Source organism: Anopheles merus, chromosome 2R (assembly GCF_017562075.2).
Source record: "Anopheles merus strain MAF chromosome 2R, AmerM5.1, whole genome shotgun sequence".
Classification (NCBI taxonomy): domain Eukaryota; kingdom Metazoa; phylum Arthropoda; class Insecta; order Diptera; family Culicidae; genus Anopheles; species Anopheles merus.
In genome coordinates, this window is record NC_054082.1 from 61,150,454 (window position 1) to 61,169,513 (window position 19,060).

Genomic DNA, 19,060 nt, shown 5'->3' on the forward strand with positions numbered 1-19,060 from the left:
CCAGCTGATGATATTTCGCGCGGTCTGACGCCGGAAAAACTATTAGTGTGTGAGCGCTGGTGGCACGGGCCACATTGGTTATCGCGAGGCATGGAAGAATGGCCACAAGATCCACCATCACTAAATGAGTCAGCGAACGCGGAAGAGGAGAGGTTGGCATCACGGATTGCAACAACATCAACAATCTGCGAGTTTCGCAACGGATTGTTTTCACGGTATTCGGTTTACCACAAGCTTCAACGGGTTGTTGCATATTGCCTGCGCTTCATTCATAACATAAAACACCGCCAGCAAACTAAACCAAATGCTAAATCTGTTCCACTACTCACGGTCGAAGAGCTCACACAGGCAGAATTGAAATTGTGCTATTTGTCACAATTAGACTCGTTTTCCGAAGAAAGACATTATCTACAAAAAAGCAAAGAGATCCCTAAACAGTCTAAACTGAAATGGCTATCACCGTTCATCGATAGTCAGGGTATCCTACGCATTGGTGGCCGGCTCAGCAACGCACAGCTGGCAGATTCAACTAAGCATCCCATTATATTATCTGCAAAGCATCCATTATCAGCACTACTGGCAGTTTCACTGCATCTAAAGAAGTTACACACCGGGCCTCAAATGCTTCTTACAACGCTACGCCAACGATTTTGGCTCATAGGAGGTCGCAATTTGTGCAAATCGGTCTACCACAGTTGTCACTCTTGTTTTAAAGCTAAACCTACCCTCGTCAAACAAAGCATTGCTGATCTACCAACGTCAAGAGTCACTCCAACGAGGCCTTTTTCGGTATGCGGGGTAGACTATTGTGGACCAATATACCTAAAGGCAACTATACGCAACAAGAGTCCAATCAAGCATATATTGCGATATTTGTATGCTTTTCTACAAGAGCCGTTCATATTGAACTCGTAGCCGATCTCACCACCACATCATTTTTAAATGCACTACGCCGTTTAGTTGCACGTCGCGGACAAATTAGTGAGCTACACTCAGATAATGCCACTACATTTAAGGGAGCATCGCACGAGCTGAACCGCATTTACAAAATGCTCAAATGCGATGAGAACGATCGTATTACTATTTTCAATTGGTGCGCGACGAACGAAATCCAATGGAAATTTATCCCTCCACGGGCACCACACTTCGGAGGTTTATGGGAGGCAGCGGTGAAGGCAGCTAAAAAACACATAATAAGAACCATTGGAACGAAAAGCATAACACAGGAGAATATGCTTACCCTGCTGGCACAAGTGGAACAATGTTTAAATTCTCGACCAGTAACGCCTTTATCTGATGAGCCTTCTGATTTAGAACCGTTGACGCCGGGACACTTTCTCATCGGCTCTAACATGCAAGCGGTACCAGACGTCGATCACACCGGAACGCCAGACAATCGATTGAAAGAGTACCAGTTGGTGCAGAAACACATGCAAAACATTTGGGCTAGATGGTATCCGGAGTATCTGCAACAACTGCAAGCGCGAGCCAAACATTGCAACGGGCAATCGGTGTCACTGCAAGAAAACCAGCTTGTGATCATCAAGGAAGACAACATGCATCCTACCTCGTGGCCGATGGGTCGCATCGTTGCAGTTCACCCAGGCAAGGACGGAGTTGTTCGCGTGGTTACACTGCGCACAGCTGCCGGAAAACAAATCGTACGCGCAGCTAATCGTTTGGCAATTCTACCAAACCCCGACGTACTCAACAATTTGGAGAAGAAAGGAGACACTGGCACTGAGTAACGTAAACTGCCGTGAACTACACTACATTGTTTTTGTACACACCACACTTTATTCCGCACTTGTTTACGTTTGACACTTGTCAGTGATAGCAGGACAGGATACGTACATACACACATACACACACGTACATACGAAACGGAAGCTAGAAACAACGCGTTCGCTCTACGCTTGGTTAGCAGTTTGCTTATTATTTTCATTTTTCAATTAGTCTTGAATTTTAAAGAAGTTCCTTCTTTGGTGGCCGGTAATGTTGGATTTTGGGTTATTATTAATATGAATTCAAATAGGAAAACACGCAGGAATTAGAAGGAACTAAACCATAGGATATAGATAGAACTACTTGACTAATTAGGACTGCACGAAATGAACTGCTCGAACTACACGAATGAACTTCGTAATGAATTATGTAATGAACTATAGGACAAACGAATACACAGTTGCAAACAGACCGGCGATTAAGGAACATTCTTTTCATTCTCATCAAATTTACACAAGTTAATATCACAATCCAGTACTTTAGTGAATATATTTCACATATATATATATATATATATATATATATATATATATATATATATATATATATATATATATATATATATATATATATATATATATATATATATATATATATATATATATATATATATATATATATATATATATATATATATATATATATATACTAACATTATTAAACAGTGCCAAACACATCTGATTTTTTGGACAACACACATTGACAACACATACATAAATTTAACATTTAAGAAATAGAATAATGTAAAGAGAGAAAAAAGTAGTAGCAATTAAGTATGAGTATCAATTTAAATTAAGTTGATTATTCAATTAAGTTAAGAATTCAAATTAAATTTATTAATGTAGAGTTGCGTACAAGTTCAGCAAAAGAGAGAGGATCGCATGAGTGGATGAGCGCTGAGCGCACTGGCTCAAAGAGAGAATTGTGAGGGAGAGGAATTGATGAGAGCGTATATAAGCAAGTGCTCAAAGCAAAGAAGGGGGCTTTTTGGAATAAACAGTTGGACAGAGAACTATTAACAGCACCGAACTAACGGGCAGGATTCTACAATTGCCGCAGCCGGTAGTGAAAATTTTGTTAAAATAAAGGAAAGGTATATACAATGGAAGATCGGATTTATCCGAAGTACTGTGAAGTTTTCAAAAGCGTAATAGTTGGTTAAAAGTGAGCTTCAATTAACATAGTGTAATACCATAATAGCGATACACGAAGTGAAAGTGAGTTATGAGACCGGCAAAAGCCGCAGCACGCAAAAAAAAAAAAAAAAAAAAAGAAGTTGGAAATCCGTAGCATAAATTGAGACCGGAAAGTCAATACGATGTTAAATTGAGTCCGTTAAAACGTAATAGTGAGAGAGATTGGATCATGAGACCGGCAAAGCCGCAGCATGTACAAAAAGTTGAAAATCCGTAGCACAAATTGAGACCGGAAAACTAGTACTATAATGGGTTGAGTCCGTTAAACGTAGCGCCCAAATGAATCCAGAAATAATTTCTGTAGCAAAATATGGGACCGGTTGAATCCGTAGCATAAAACGAGTCCGGGAAAACCGTAGCTAAATTGAAGTTAAGGCCGGTGAAATACCGAAGTAACTAAAAGAGTCCGGGGTTTCCGTAGCAAAATTCGTGAGGCCGGTCTTATCCGCAGCACCAGAAAAAAGGGAGGAAAAGGGCCGTGAAGTTATGTTAGAAAGTGATGAAGCGAATGAAAATTAGTATTGCGTTCTAATGAGACGACAAAAAGGTGGAATTAACCGTGATTGAAATAATATGAAAAACAAATAAGTTGGAATTGGTGGCAATCGTGCGTGTGTAAGTGAGTTGAAAAAGAGTTAAAAAAAAATATATATATATATATATATTCACGTATGCATCCACATTATACCAGTGGAATAACCTACAATACAAAAGAGGAGAATACATTTCAACGGAAACAAAGAAGTGGTAGAACTGAGTTGAAATTCGAAGAAAGATAAGACAATGGGTCAAAACCAGCTGCTGCTGCCGAGTCGTGTGTGGTCGAATATGGTGGTAAAGAAGACAAAGAATAAAAAAAGAGGAGGAGAAGCCGGTGACAAAATAACTAGTGCAAAACAAACAAAGGTAAACACCTTGGTGCCAAAATCTGGATGACAGGGAATAGGAAGAAAAGAAGAAAAGCGGCACGTGCGGTACAAAGGAACTGTGAAGTGTGTTGGATAAGAACGTTGGAGACAGATAACAAAAGAACATTAATAATGTATCAATTTTGGACACAGTCTTTTGTACTGGCTTGTCATTTGGGAATAATCAGATAAATCTGGGAACAGTTTTACGATGTGTGTTCTTGGACACATTATGTGTGTTTTGAGGATATGTGTGTATGCGTGTGCATGTGCGGATGTGTGAGTGTATGGATTTCGTGAATAATTTATTTTATCTTGTGTGTGTGTGTGTGTGTGTGTGTGTGTGTTTTTTTTTTCTGCTCCCCATGCTTATAGCGGTTAAAAAAAATAATAATAATATTTTTTTTTTCATGGGATTAGTTATTGTGGCATAAAGACAGTAAAAATGGATTTTCCTTTTATTTATTTATTTTTTTCTTTCTTTTGGTTTTTGTTAAAGTTATTTTTATTTAAGGTATCCTTTTATTTTTTTATTTTTTTTCTCGTTGCATTGTAGATGGAAGAAAATTGGCCATTGCAACCGTTCAATGAGTCGGTGGATGCTTCGGATTTACGCCGTGAGTGGGAGGAGTGGCACCGAGCATTTGAGCTAATAATAATGCTTAAAAAGATCAATACGCAAGATGAGAAGTTGGCGTACATGCTGGCACGTGGAGGTCGAGGATTGCAGAGAATTTACTTCAATTTGGCTCCGGTATCAGGAGAAGAACAGCCAAGTCCAGCAGTAATACCCTTTCAGCAACCACAAGTTCCGGAGTACGACAATGCTATTAAACGTTTAAATCATTTCTTTTTGGGAAAGAGAAACGAACGCATCGAGTTGGAGCTTTTTCGTTCTCTAAAACAAGAAAATGAAGAATCGTTCAACCAGTTTGTGTTGCGACTAAGGACACAAGCTGCACGATGCGATTTCCACGAACGAATAGTAAAAGAAATAGCACACCAAATAACTGTAGGAGCAAAGGATGAGCGAGTAAGAGATAAAGGGTTAGAAAATACGATGGAATTGGATGAACTCATTAATTACGCAATCAATAGAGAAATTCTGATAGGCCAAAAGATGAAGATCAAGGATAAGGAACAGGAATCATCAATAGCGTATGTAAAATCAATGCCAGTAACAGAAAAAAGGAAATGGCGTGAGTCTAGCTGCTATCGATGCGGTTCGTGGCGACACAGTGGGGATTCAAGTGAGTGTTATGCGCGTAAAGCACGATGTAACTCTTGCGGACGAGTAGGTCATTTTGGTAGAGTTTGTAAGAAAGACGGACGGAACTCGGTCAAAAACAATTATCAATGGAAGAGAGCAAAGAATGAACCAACGGATCGACGAGAACAAAATCAACGAAATGAAGCGAATGAAAAGGACAGCCTTAATGAGGTATTATATCACAATTGAGAGGGCTAGTAGAATCCTGTATGGGTGTTTGTAATGATATCTTATTTTCTTATTAGATTTTTACCACGACGCGACTATTGGACAACGGTATGGTTAAATGCATGTTAGATACGGTTCATGTAGTTTTCCTAATAGATTCCGGTGCATCAGTAAACACAGTGACAGAACAAGTATGGTTAGAATTACAAAAATCAAAGGCAAACATTCAAGATATATCTTACAATTGCGATAAGCAAATCACAACGTACGCTAGTAATCAGCCTCTGAAATTAATTTTAAAGTTTAAAGCAGTAATATCAATTAATCAGAGTAAACCTACAACTTTCGCTGAATTCATTGTAGTGCAAGGCAGTAATAAGTCGTTGTTGGGTAAAGTGACGGCTGAGGAATTAAAAGTTTTGAAAGTAGGCTTGGAAGTACAAAATATTGAGGAAAGATGTCAACCATTTCCGAAATTCCCCGGTATTCAGATTCGATTATCTATTAACAAAGAAGTTCCGCCGAAGAAAATATCCTATGTTCGCATTCCCATTGCACTGGAGAAAAAGGTAGAAAGTAAAATTCAACAGATGTTAGAAACTGATATAATAGAACCAGTTGATGGTCCCCCCGAATGGATATCACCAATGGTGGTGGTACCAAAGGGCAAAGACGATATTAGAATTTGCATAAATATGAAGTATCCAAATCAAGCCATACAACGAGAGCATTTTCCACTTCCAGTTATCGAAACTTTATTGAACAAATTACAAGGATGTAAGATTTTCTCAAAACTTGATATAACTTCGGCTTATCACCACGTAGAACTCCATCCAGACTCGAGAGGAATCACCACTTTTATGACAAACAAAGGATAAATGCGTTTTAAACGATTGATGTTTGGAATAAATTGTGCGCCAGAGATCTTTCAGCGGATTATGACGCAAATGCTTCTAGGAATAGCTGGTGTAGTAATCTACATAGACGATATAGTCATTGCAGGAAAAGATAAAGTGGAACATGATAGTCGATTAAAGCAGGTGTTAGAAATACTAGGAAAGAATAATGCTACATTGAATAAGGATAAATGTTCTATAGAAGTAAAAGAATTGGAAATCCTCGGCTACAATATAAGTGCGTCAGGTATTGGTCCCACAGAAGCTAAAATAGAGGCTATAAAGAACTTTAGGAAACCAATAACAAAAGAAGAGACTAGAAGCTTCTTAGGTTTAGTTAATTTTGTTGGGCAGTTTATTCATCACCTTTCAAGTAGATCAGAACCATTACGAAAATTCATCAGAGGAGAAATAGAAGTATTTGGAAAAGAGCAAGAAGCAGCGTTTGATGATTTAAGACTGGAATTGTCGAATAATGTACGTAAACTGGGCTTTTTCAAACCGCAAGAGGACACGGAACTGTATGTTGATGCTTCTCCAACAGGATTAGGTGCCGTGTTGACCCAGAGGAATAAGAAAGGCATGTCTAGGATTATAAGCTTTGCATCAAAAGGCTTGACGAAACCTGAAAAGGTCTATCCACAAACGCAAAGAGAAGCGTTAGCAGTAGTATGGGCTGTTGAAAAATTTTATCCATACTTGTTTGGTACTACATTTACCATCTTTACAGACCATAAAACATTAGAGTATATATTTGAAGGAAAGCATCAAAGCGGCAAACGAGCTTGTTCTAGAGCGGAAGGCTGGGCTTTAAGACTACAGCCATATAATTTTGTAGTAAAATACATTCCAGGCTCATCTAATATTTCAGATAGTTTATCAAGATTATGCCCTAATTCAGATAAAGATAAATCGTTTGATGAAGCTTCTGAACATTATGTATATACCATTGAGAGCGAGTCTGAAGCAATTACGTTAAACGAAATTAAAGCGGAAACAGATAAAGATGAAACAATGAGAGAGGTCATTAAAGCAATTGAAAATCAATCTTGGAAACCAAAACTAGCACACTATCAGGCATTTAGTAAAGAACTAGGAATAGTGCAGGGTATTGTAGTTAGGGACGATAGATTAGTTCTACCTGAAAAATTGCGTCAAAAGGCCCTAAAGATAGCTCACATAGGTCACCCTGGCGAAGAAACTATGAAAAGAAAACTTAGGGAAAGAATGTGGTGGCCATATATGGACCGAGAAATCACATGTTTTGTAAAAGCTTGTGCTGGTTGTGCAGCAGTGAGACCTTTGGGTCACGCAGAACCAATGATTAGAAAAGAAATGCCAGATCGTCCTTGGCAGGATATTGCAATAGATTTTTTTTCGGTTAAGGAATATGGAACGTTTCTGGTAGTTGTCGATTACTACAGCAGATTCATAAAAATCATTGAGATGAAAATTACATCAGCAAGTAAGACTATCGAGGCTTTAGAGACAATATGCAAGGATCAATCATATCCAGAATCAATTAGATGTGACAATGGGCCACCTTTTAGTAGTGAAGAATTTAAAAACTATTTTAAACGTAAAGATATAAAAATAATTCACACAATACCGTATTGGCCACAGATGAATGGACTTGTGGAAAGGAATAATAGAGGTATACTTCGTGCTTTGCGAATTGCGAAAGCAGAAAAAACAGATTGGCGCGAAGCAATTATAAAATATGAAAATATGTACAACACCACTCCACACTCCATAACGGGAAAAGCTCCGCTTGAACTACTCACTGGAAGACCAATCAAAGGCCTATTGCCATCGTTAAGAACTACAGAGGTTTGGAATCGTGATAGTGAAGTTAAGGAAAGAGATGCTATAAAGAAAATGAAAGGAAAACTTTACGCAGATAGATCAAGGAAATCCAAACAGTCTGGAATTAAAGTAGGAGATAGAGTGCGGGTATGGCATTACCAGCAAGGAAAATCGGAGCCAAATTATGGAATTGAGATATTTAAGGTGTTAAGAAAAGTAGGAAATGATACGGTAGTTGTAAGTAGTGCAGGTGTAAAATATCGCCGGCCCGTGGCTCATTTAAGTAAGGTTTGTGACGAAGAAACGCAACAAAACAATACAATAAGTACACAACATAAACAGCAACAAAAGGATAAGAAGGAATTTAAACGTCCCACGCGCATTCGAAAAATCCCAAATAGGTATAATGATTAGTTTTTTTTTCTTTTCTTGCTTTAAGTAATAATAATTAAAATATATTTGTAATGTACATATTTCACTTCCGAGTAGAAAAGGGATGTAGAGTTGCGTACAAGTTCAGCAAAAGAGAGATGATCGCATGAGTGGATGAGCGCTGAGCGCACTGGCTCAAAGAGAGAATTGTGAGGGAGAGGAATTGATGAGAGCGTATATAAGCAAGTGCTCAAAGCAAAGAAGGGGGCTTTTTGGAATAAACAGTTGGACAGAGAACTATTAACAGCACCGAACTAACGGGCAGGATTCTACAATAAAGAACGTTGATAAATCTTCTTTTTTTGAGTTTTTTTAATTTTTTATCTAATTTTAAGGTCATTTTTGTGAACTTTGCTATTACCTTCTAATAGAACTGTACTATTGTTTATGTTCATAATATTTTTCTTTTTGTGCCTTGGTTTATGTTTAAGTCTTGCTCTAGTTTTTTCGTAAGTGTCATTATTTATGTCTATTGGGACTGATTTTTTATTTTTGTTGTGAAAAACTAGGTCTTGAGATTGTTTCTGGATCAGATTTTTTTGCATATTATTAATTATCTCAGACGATCTTACTGAAGGCAAGATAACTTCAATAGGAGTATGTTTGGTTACTGAATGGATTGAACTGTTATATTTTTGTACGGAAAGTTCGACAAGATCTGGTGTACAAAATGTTGGATTTTCTTTTTTTGTTATTCTATAGATTTCTAATAACGTTGAATGAAATCTTTCGATGATACCATTCATTTCACTTCTTCCCGTAGCCGTTACATATGTTTCTATGTTGTATGCTTTATAAAATAATTCCAATTCTCTAGAGCAAAAATACCTTTCTCCGTCCATCACCAAGGTTTTGGGCGGAAAGAATTTTGTTGTTAATTCCTTAACTGCTGGTAAAATGTCGATAGTTGCTCTAGATTCAATTAATTTAATTTGGGCAAATTTGGAGAATTTATCTATGTAAGTTAGAAAGTAATTATTTTCAAGAAACAGTATATCAATATGAGATATTTCAAACGGGTTTGATGGTATTGGAGTTTTTTGAATAGGATAGTCAATTGGTTTTCGATTGTACTTATTTTCATGGCAAGTTTGGCAATCTTTTGCTATTTGTTTCGATTTTGCTCTTATTTTGGGAAAATAAAACTTTCGAAGAATTTGCTGTGTATTTTCTTCTGCACATCTATGAGCTCGAACATGCTCTGTTTTAGCAATTTGTCATTGTTCTTCTTCGTCCTCTATGTCTCGAACTAATTTTTGAGTGTATCTAATTTTCAATAAATTTGTATTACCAAAATACTTCCTATATACTTCTTGAATTTTTCCCATTACCGCTTCGGATGTAAATAACCCATTTATTTTTGATGGGTCGAAATACTTCTTAAGAACCTGTAATAAAGAAGTTTCATTAGTGTCGTTCAATGATATTGTTATTCGGTTATGCGATGAAAATATCTGTCTTCGTTGCACATTATCACAACCGTTTTTAATTATCACCTGATGTTTGAAAGCATTTAGCAGTGTTTCTGTACTGATTATAAAAAAATCATCCGATGTTTCAGCCGAGTGTTGAGTACCAGTCAAAGAACATACATTTCTGCTCAAAGCATCCGCCACAACATTAGTGTTTCCTGGCTTGTAAGCGATTTCAAAATCATGCTCCTCTAGGTACGATTTCCAACGTTTCAATTTGGCATTAGTATTTTTTGCGGATAAGGCAAATGTTAATGGTTGGTGATCTGTCAAAACTGTAAACTTAGTACCATACAGATAGTTACGGAATATTTTGAGAGCCCAAAATATTGCCAACATTTCCTTTTCGGGAACAGAATATTTTTCCTCTGTCTTTGACAATGATCTGGAGGCAAAATGAATTGGTCTATCTTTGCCAATCTGACCTTGTGATAATACGGCACCTATTGTTATGTCAGAAGCGTCAGTTGTAAGTAAGAAAGGTTTACTGTAATCCGGATAGATAATAATATCTTCTGACGATATAATGCTTTTGAGTTTTTGAAAACATGCTTTTTCAGCAATAGATAAATCTATTTTCTTTTTTGAAGCCTTATTTTCGTCACCTCTTAATAAATTTGTTAGCGGTTTAGCTATTCGAGCAAAATCTTTGATAAATCTCCTATAATATCCCATCATTCCTAAAAACCCACGCAATTCTTTTATGTTGGAAGGTTCTGGGTATCTGCTTATTGCTTCTATTTTTTGTATAATTCGGTTTAATGCCTTATTATAATATAATATTATTATATTATAATATTAAAATATAACCTAAAAATTCGATTTTATCGTGTAGAAATTCTGATTTATCGATCTGTACTTTTAAATTAGCGTTGCTTAATAATTGTAAAATATTGTTTAAATTGTTTAAATGTTCTTCAAAACTTTTACCAAATACAATTACATCGTCCATATACACATAGCATGTTTTGCCAATTTCACTACGAAGTACATCATCGATTACTCTCTGAAAAATTGCTGGGCCATTTTTCAGCCCAAAAGGCATTCATAAGAACTCGTACTTACCATTATTAATTGAAAATGCAGTTTTTTCAATATCACATGGTCTCATGCGAATTTGGTAAAATCCTGATGCCAGGTCCAATGTGGTGAAGTATTGATGCCCCTTAAGCTGATCAATTACGTAATTTATTTCTGGCATCGGATATCAATCGACAATTGTTTTCTGGTTGAGCTTTCGGTAGTCAACAACCATACGAAACTTTTTTTCTCCCGATGCATCTATTTTTTTCGGGACTATCCACACAGGAGCTGTCCACGCGGAGTGAGACGGTCTTATAATACCGTTATCTAAAAGGGTTTTGATTTGATTATTGACCTCTTGTGTATAGGCCGCTGGGTATGGATATACTTTTTGATGTATTGGTACATCCTCGTTAGTATTGATAGCACATTCTACTCTTGTTGAGCATGTTAGTTGTAGTTTCGGCTCGTGGAATACTGAATTGTTTGTATCCAGTATCTTTTTAAGCTTCGCTTGTTCGTTACAATTTAAATGTTCCAATCTAAATATTGGATTTAATGTAGTTTTAGAAGCTGAGTAAGAAAAAAGTGGAATATGTAAGACCTGAGAATTTTTTTAGTATTAAATTGTCTGTTTCTAAATCTATTACAGCATGTAAACATTTAAGAATATCTGTACCAATTATTCCAAAAAAGAAAGAATGAAAAGAATGCAAAAGAAATGTGCACATTTGATCTATTTTCGGACTAAAAAAAATAATATCTATCGCTGATGATGTAATAAATTTCCCACTAGCACTTGCAATATTTCTGTCACATAAATCATACGGTTTTCCTATTTTACAAGAATTCGCCAAATTTGGATCTATAAGGCTTAGATTGGCTCCTGTATCAATTAGGAAAGGAAATTCTCCAATATTAGTTTTTAATTTAACAAATGGTAAAATAGGTTTTACCATTTGGGATCCCACTCTAAAAAATGGTTCTGATATAAAGAGCTGATAAAGAGTGATCATGACCCGCTTCGTATTCACTTTGTTGGTGTTGGTAATCACTTTCTAAGCCTGTATTATTTATTTTTCTGTCCGTGTCGTCATGTACAGTATTCGCCTGTCGCTTAAAATCCTTCACTTGTGTAGATGGTACTCTGGGATATGTTTGTTGTGTGAAGCGTCTAGAGTGTGAACCGTTATCGTATCTGATACTACCATCCACTTCCATCGGTGTTGGTGTCTGATAACGATTACTTTTTATCGTGTGTGTTGTATTCGGTACGCTGTGGGATGCTGTGGATGGCACGAAGCTTGTGCTAGCTCTTGGATAGGGCATTGGATTGAAACTACAACGAGGCTTCGGAACCGGTTTTTGGTTGAAATCGGCTTGGCCGCGTGGTTCAAACATTCTAGCGAAACGTAAGTCTGTGCTGTAATATTCCTGACACAACTGATAAGCTTTGCTTAAATTTGCTGGAGCAGATGTTTTTAGGATGAAAGACAATGGCTTATCTAGTCCCCGTATAAACGAATGCAGTGCTTTTTCGTTGAAAAATTGCGTATGTATTGGTGCATGTTCTCGATACTTTTCATTAGTTTGTACATGTGCAATTATAAGTGCTAACGTCTCTTTTACTCTCCCATAGTATGCGGTTAAACTTTCACCGTTACTTTTCCGCATGGTAGATAATTCGAAATCTAACGTGAACAAATCTCTTTTATCACCGTAATGTAAGAGAAGTACTTCTTTTATTTCTTTCCAATCTGTGGAAATATTATTCGTATTTAATACTTCAGCTGCCTCACCGACAATCTTTCTTCTTATTGTTCTTTGAACTAAAGTACCTAGCAGCTGCGATATTTTGCAACTCACACACAGATTTAAAATTTCTTCCACATCTGCTATCCAGTTCATTAGCTCTGTATGTCGACCATCGAATTCTCGAAGATCTTTTACAAAATCGGGAACTTTTCCAAGCTCATAAATGTTCGGCACATTTGTCTCTGTCATTTTTACTTCCTACTTACCAAAAAAAAATTGTCACAGTATGATGTCTTCGGGGGAAAGCTGGGCAGCTTGCAGAGGATGGTCCTTTTTCCGTTCGGGTACTAGGGGCCTCAGCAATCAATCGGGCGAAATCCACAGTGTCCCAGTTCTCGCTTGGTGCAAATAATTAGTGGCTCCTTCAACCACTCGATGGAAGTGTTTGGCTTCACGTGTAGGATTTTTTATACTTTATATGCACTGATACTCTTCCCTCACACACATACAACCTATTCGGGCGCCAGTTAATATATTTTCGGATCAAATGATGCGAACGCTTTGAGTTCCAGATTCTAACTGTCTTTATTTCTCCTAGTTTGATTCCTATCAACTCTAATCCTAGCCTTATCTTGTATGTATGAGTGTACGGCTTATCTTATATGAATATGGTGCTCGGCTATAGCTATTGGTAAATATAGTGGTGTGTCACATACACATAGGATGGTTAACTTGCGCAAGGGTGTGAGTGTGCCGAATGTATGCTCTTCCGGAATGTTATGATCCATCAGTCAAGGAAGGGAAGGTGTTCATGAAAGGCGGAAAGACGAGTTGTGGCCCCTGTAAATGATAACTGATGACCGGGAGGAGGGGGTACTGGCACACAGCTGTTGGAAGATTGAACAGTATACTTAAATTGCCGGCGGATGGCCCTAAAATTGTTGTCGCCATCGGGGGGAGGGGATGTACAAATGGTTCTCCAGTCACGGAGCCCCAACGACCATCTTTCCGGGGGCCCTTGTCGCTAATACTCTGCCCACTTTTAGACATACGGCATATTACAAACAAGAGATGTTCGGGGCTCCTAAATCGGCGGGGCCTCAGGCGACCGCCTAGTCCGTCTACCGTTAGATCCGCCGCTGGTTCATGACGGTGTTTTTTTGTTGTGGAGGTGCATTCTTCCTCCTGCCTGCAGCGTATGCATCGAGCAGGAGACAGTGTGGCAGTATGCAAGTTACCCGCTGGATAGGAGCGGTCCCGCGGCACCGCCGTCATTCCTCACATCTGCATGCCCGTCGTGGGTTCTAACCGCGTATGAACCGTCCGCCGTAGCAAGGGCTGACTATCCGGCTACGTGGTACTCAAGTCCTGAAAAGGCCGGCATGATCACGAAGGCCATTACGCCAATAATAATAATAATAATAATAAGAAGAAGAAGAAGAACTTAGCATAGTAGTCCACACTCGGGGAAGGTTTTTGTTTTGACTTTGGTGCTGTCGGGTTTACCGCCGTGGCACGACAAATGCACGGAATGCACTCAACCAAAACATGAACCTACCGATTCGAACCCATTCCAAGGCATTGCCGGTCAATCGGCGTCATGATAACTACTCCAACTCAACAAGCCACCAGATTCTGGACGGACAGGTGCAGTACCATACGCTTACCGTAATAAACAAATTCAGAATCCTCTTTTGTATGGATTCAATTCAAAATGTTGTTTCCACTTGCGTCCGCTAGCTGAATTAGAAATAAAATTTGCAACATATCCCACTCACGTTTGCTTCCATCGTGTGTCTTTTTAATACCCCCAACAGCAGAACTGGTCGCAAAGATGGTAGTGCCAATCCAATGGTTGTAATGTAGGAGGTAGCGAGATCGAAAATGCATGGACTTTGTAGCCGCCGTGGATGAAAATGTACGCATCAGAATCAAACAGTTTTGGGGTTTCCACACGCACCCACGAAAGCGCGAACGCAAGCACGCACTCCCCCCCCCCCCCCCCCCTTCCCGCATGATCGATTACGGCTACCGTATCGGTAGAACGGCTGGTTCAGCTTTCTTGTATCGCATCCTCATCCAAAGCGCCGGGCGGGGTGGGGGATCGCGACATGATAGAGTGAACGGTCACTTTCCCCGCGCTGTGTGTATGTGTGTGTGTGTCGTGACTCGAAAATTCGAGACAGATTTCGGCACATTGAAAAAATATACTTTGTTGCCACTTTACATTGTGCTACATGGTGGTTAGAAGGTCGCTGAAGCATCAAACATGTTCCAATAAAAAAATAGATTAGTGTTAGACGTTCTCCTACGCTTGTTTTAAATAGGCTTCGTCACCCTCGGTTGGCACGGGCATCGAATGGTTTCATCAGCAGCGGCACGAAATAAAATAAACCATCAATACACCGATAACACTTTGAATCCCAATCCAGCTTCTCCCACAGCGTCTCAAGGTCAAACACAAATTAATAAATGCTAACACCCACCAATAACAATACACAACCGCAATGCACATAAAAGTATCAACGCATACACCACAACACCCAATCAGCTGGCGGCGGAAGGCACGGGCAGAAGCGCAAGTAAGGCAAGGCAGGGTGAGGGAGGGAGAAGAAGCGATTGAGAAAATGGGCGCCAATATTTTTAAAGTTTTTGACCGTTTTTTTGCTCTGCTGCCATAAATAGTTCATCCATTTCGCCAACAGATGGCGCTAACCCTGCGCAGGCTTGCGCAGGAATCGCTGAAGTCCCGCGCGGGAGACCAGCCAAAATCTGCGCTGGCCCAAAGTGGGTAGAAAGGAGGTGTCGTCATGTAGAACAATTGGGCATCGCGGCTTAAGAAAAAAGCACAAAACCAGGATCGACGGCAGTTTTCAAATGCGACGAATGTTGCTGGTATTTAGATATGATATATGATATATGATATATGAATTGTTTTCGTTTAATACACATTTTTTTAGCATTAAAAATTCGTATTTTGCATCCACACTCCATAAATCGACACTTTACACGTTATAATTTAGCTGCTGCCTGTAAACAAATATCGACGGCTGTTGTCAAACTGAATCTCAAAATGGCAACATGCCAAACGCTAAGAAGACACCTCCTCCCCGCTACGCAAATTCGAGCAGTTTCCTGCGTAGTTTTTTGCGTCGTTTTGTGTCAAAAAATACGCAAAAAAATACGCTAGACTTCAGCCAAAACTACGATAGCCAGCGTATTTATAGCACTTTTTAGGTGCGGAACGAGCGCCATCTGTTGAAGAAATGGATGAACTATTTCAGACATCGGAGCAAAAAAACGGTAAAAAAATTCAAAAATTTTGGCGCCCATTCTTCCTCCTCTTCCTCTCACTCCCTTTCCCCACCTTGCCTTGCCTTACTTGCGCTTCAGCCCGTGCCTTCCGCCGCCAGCTGATTGGGTGTTGTGGTGTATGCGTTGATTCATATATGTGTATTGCGGTTGTGTATTGTAATTGGTGGGTGTTAGCATTTATTTATTGTGTGTGATCTTGACGATGCGGGAGAAGCTGGTTCATTTTGGGATTTAAAGTATTATCGGTGTATGGATGGTTTATTGTTTTCGTGCCGCTGCTGATGAGGCCATTTAATGCCCGTGCCAATCGAGGGTGAAGAAGCCAATTTCAAACAAGCGTACGAGAACGTCTAACACTAATCTAATATTTTTTTTATTTGAACATGTTTGATGCTTCAACGACCTTCTAAGCATCATGTAGCACGATGTAAAGTGGCAATAAAATATTTTTTAATGTGCCAAAATCTGTCTCGAATTTTCGGGTCGCGACACACACACAACGCGGGGAAAGTGACCGTTCACTCTATCATGCCGCGATCCCCCTCCCCTCCCAGTGCTTTGCATGAGGATGCGCTACAAGATAAGCCAGCAATTCTTCCGATAAGGTAGCGGAAATCGATCGTGCGTGTACGCGCGTTCGGGGGAGCGTTCTCGCGTACGCGCGTGCATGCGTGCGTGCGCGTGTGTGTGTGTGCGTGCGGGAACCCCAACACTGTTTGATTCTGATGCGTGCATTGTCACCGGCTGCGTCTACACACTCCATGCATTCTCAGAAAACGCACTGTACGCTGCCCGATCGATTACCGCTACGATCGAAGCAAACGTGCGTGTGATATGTAGCACATTTCTTTCCAATTCAGCTAGCGGCCGCAGTGGAAACAACATTTTGAATTGAGTCCATATAAAAGAGAATTCTGGTTTGGTTTATTACTGTGCGCGTAAGCTGCTCCACCTGTCCGTCCAGAATCTGGCGGCTTGTTGGCTTGGAGTCGGTATCATGACGCCGAGCGACCGGCACTGCCTTCGGCTCGGTAGGTTCATGTTTTGGTCGATTGCATTCCGTGCATTTGTCGCGCCACAGCGGTAGACCCGACAGCACCAAAGTCAAAACAAAAACCTTTCCCGAATGTGGACTGCTATGCTAAGTTCTTCTTCTTCTTATTATTATAATAATTATTATTGTTGGCGTAATGGCCTACGCGATCATGCCGGCCTTTTCAGCCGGATAGTCACCCCTTGCTACGGCGGACAGTTCATACGCGGTTAGAACCCACGACGGGCATGCAGATGTGAGGAATGACGGCGGTGCCGCGGGACCGCTGCTATCCAGCGGGTAACTTGCATACTACCACATTGTCTCCTTCCCGATGCATACGCTGCAGGCAGGGGGAAGGATGCACTTTCACAATAAAAACACCGTCAACACCGTACAAGTGGACAGAGTATTAGTGACAAGGACCCCGGAAAAATGGTCGTTGTGGCCAAGTGGCTGGAGAGTCATTTGCCCCCCCCCCTCCCCCCTCATGCCGGAAATAATTGTAGGGCCTGTGACCGATGAGCGTAGGGGTCCCATGGTCGAAGCCCGCGCCCACCGTCAATTTAAGTGTAGGATCCCAGTTACCACAGGGATAATGGAACACATAGCAACACTTAGCAAGCATAGCAACCATGCGGTATAAAAGGAGCCGATAGCTCATCACCGCTTTACTCTTAAGTTGACTTTCAAATACAAAACTTTAACTAGAAGCTGTGTGCAATAGTCCGAGTAGTTCGGACACATCAATTTGGCGACGAGGATTTTGAAATTTTGAAGCACAACGAAAGAAGCGATGGCAGAACTACAGCAAGCAATCCTTTTGATGACGGAACTCCTGCAGAAGCTAGCACAGCCGAACAATACGGAGCAAACTCTCGAATCCTTGGCAACCAACATCAGTGAATTTTCGTTCGACCCGGAAAATGGAATCACTTTCGAAAAGTGGTACAGCCGGTATACGGATCTTTTCGAATCGGATGCCAAGAATTTAGACGATTCCGCCAAGGTACGCCTGCTGTTAAGGAAGTTGGACACACCATCCCACGTCAGGTACGTCAACTTCATCTTGCCGAAGCTTCCCAAAGACGTCGATTTTGCTGGCAACGTCAAGATACTATCGCAAATGTTCGGCACACACACCTCCATTTTTAACAAGCGGTACCAGTGCCTCCAGCTAGTAAAATCTGAAGCAGAGGACATCATTAGCTACGCAGGGAAGGTGAATCGTTCATGCGAAGATTTCGACTTCAAAAATATGAACATCGATCAGTTCAAGTGCTTGGTGTTTGTGAGTGGCCTTAAGGGTCATGCCTACGCCGACACGCGTCCAAGGCTTCTTTCCCGGATTGAATGTGAAACAGCAGAAACTCCCGTGAATCTTCAGACCTTGATTAACGAATATCAACGACTCGTTAATCTCAAGGAGGACACATCGATGATTGAGCGCCAGTCAAGCTCGAAACAAGCGGTTCACGCTGTCCAGGAGAAGGGAAGGTTTCATCATCCACACACTTCAAAAACGGAAGGTAAGCTGCCTCGCACCCCTTGTTGGCAATGCGGATAAATGCATTTTGTCCGGAACTGTCCGTTTTCGGAGCACCAGTGCAAACAGTGCAACCGAATTGGCCACAAGGAAGGCTATTGCGGCTGTTATTCCAAACGGCAGACAGTTCCAGGCGGAGGGGAAAAGAAAACATCGAATCAGTCACCATCGAATCAGCCATCAAATCAGCAAACGAATCAGCCAGCAAATAGACAAAACAACCCTCGGAAAGTCAACGCTAGAGGAGTATACATCGTGAACCACATTGTGAACCACATCGCTAACCGTTCCAGTAACCGAAAGTACGTGCCTACTTTGATCAACGGCGTGGCTACCAGGCTCCAACTGGACACAGCAAGCGATATCACGGTGATATCAAAGCAAACCTGGAACAACTTAGGTAACCTTTCAATCATCAAACCGACGATCCAAGCAATCAACGCGTCGGGCAAACC